Below are 2243 nucleotides of genomic sequence, written 5' to 3' on the forward strand. Positions count from 1 at the left end.
ACAGATGAAAGTAGTTTACTGCATTGGGATCCCAAAATGAGATAGATTTTCTTGCACCTATTTAGAATTCCGTTTAATGTTTCAATAATTCTTGCATGACTGAAATGTAAATGGAAACATCAAGCATATGGAACCTGTCGTCAAAGGGCTCTAACTAATTGGCTCTACTATTTTTGACCCCTTCTGAGGTACAGGAGACTTTAGGACTCACGCAGGCTTTTTTTTGTGTGTTAGTTTTTTTTTTTTTTTTCCATTCTAGGCATCTTTAAGTACTTTTGTTGGCCCCACAGGGCAGGGGTAAAAGATGGAAAAGCAGGATCTGGTTTATATAATGTCTGGGCAGCACCATGGCCAGGAATAGCATGGCTGTGATGCTGGGGCAGCCTGATGGGGAAGGAGAGTCCCTGCGGCAGGTTGGGTGGGGACTTGGGGGTTCTCTGCCGGGTGTGTATACGGTACATGGATGCGTGCCTGGCGGGGGGGGTGGGGGTGGGGACAGTGAACAAGTACCCCCGGGGGGACAGGGTGGTGGCATCTGGAGTCCTCGTAGAAGGAGTGAGCCATCATTGGAGAGGAAGGACAAGCCCAGCCTCTGTTTAAACTGGAGATTTTTAGGAATATGCTGAGCTGCAGGCAGAACTGAGCAAGGCTGCGTAGGAAAACACCCACAGAGGCCAGGGCTTACTCTGGTCCCATCAATGAGGGTTGACTGGTCAGGAAAAAGCCAGCATTGTGAGGGTCCAACCACAGGCTGCTGCAGGAAGCCCACAACTGGCATGTGGATCCTGCCCCAAAGGTGCCGTATTTATTCTGGCAGTCTCCTTGGTAAATCCGCGCTGAGCCCCAGCTGGGACACTGTCAGCTATGAAAGGGCGCTTCACCTTCTGCATGGGGCTTTTCATTGGCCTCCAGGCATTTGCGTTTCATCTGTTTAGATTTTGAGCCCGGCAGAGACACTGTCCCTTTGTGCAAGGCCACTGTGGTGGAGAGACACTCTGATTCTTTTTAATTTGATTTCATTTTCTTCCCCTGAAAACCAAGCCTCTCTGAATTAAGAGTCAAGCTACTGCCCTAGGATCGGGCCAAGATTTTTGCGGTTGCCATGGTAACAGCACCTTCTCATACCTAAGAATGATTCCTTTCTCTCAGAAGTAACACAGGGTCGGCATCCCCCCTCCGCCCAGCCCAGGGCTCTGTGGGTGGGATCCCTGTGTGCAGTGGGCGGTCATTTCTGGAATGTGAACAGAGGGCGCCCCCAGCCCCGGGTGACAGTATCATTCCTGTTGCTTTCCACCGTCCCCTCCCCCAGTCCAACCGTGACACACTATTTGTGAGTTTGGCCAAGTTGGGTTTTGACAGTTTACTCCCTGCCTTTACATGGCTCCTTTCTCAGTTCCAGTCAAGTCAGCAAACTTTTACTAGAGCAGCCCCGCCCAGCAAATATGCTTGAGGCTCCCGGGGAAAGCTTTTGAGTTTGAATCACAGCTTCAGCATTTCCTAAGTCTATGTCCTCAGGTAAGGTTCCAAGGCCCTCAGTTTTCTTATCTATGAAATGGGGCTAATCATAGTACTTTTCTCATGGGGGTTTGGGGAGGATTAGTCTGGGATTATGTGTGGAAAGTTCTTGGCACCGTGCCAGCCGTTGCTAAGACCTCACGAATCAGCTATGAGTTATGATGATGGTGCGTTGGGACAGATGCGTGCAGCCACTGGCCGCAGCCCTTCCTCACCTTAGGCAGGCCCACTGGGGCCCTTCCACGCTCACCCCGCTTCCTAACCTTGGTCTCCTTACTGGGTCTGCCATTGCTCTCAGTCTGCTCTTGCAGTCCACACTCAACATCCATCCATCCTGGCTTGCCCTGACCTTGGGGACTGCCGCTCTTTCTAGAATCCAGCCTCACATCTGTTTCGCCTGCTTCAGATTCACCGTTGGCCAGATTTGGTCTCCAGAGCGGGGTCTCTCTTGATCCTGCTTGTTAGACACGCCTGGAAGGAAGGTTCTTGTTCTAGGCTGACGAGGCCAGCTCAGCACCTCTGCAAGCAAGTCCTGTTGACTCTCTTCTGTCAGGCTACTATTCACAGTGGGCATGACTGAGGAGCTCACGCCAATCTGTCTGCTGTCTCAGCAGAGAGCTTGATGGGTCGGCAGCTGCCCCATTCCTACCTCGCAACTGAGTTTGCCCCAGCACATGGCAGACCCTTCCCAGCGGCCTGGACCTGGCCCCTTCTTGCCTGTCGGGATT

Source organism: Eumetopias jubatus, unplaced genomic scaffold, assembly GCF_037043125.1.
Source record: "Eumetopias jubatus isolate StellerSeaLion01/CBP00866 unplaced genomic scaffold, mEumJub1_p1.0 scaffold_3, whole genome shotgun sequence".
In the NCBI taxonomy this organism is placed as follows: Eukaryota; Metazoa; Chordata; class Mammalia; order Carnivora; family Otariidae; genus Eumetopias; species Eumetopias jubatus.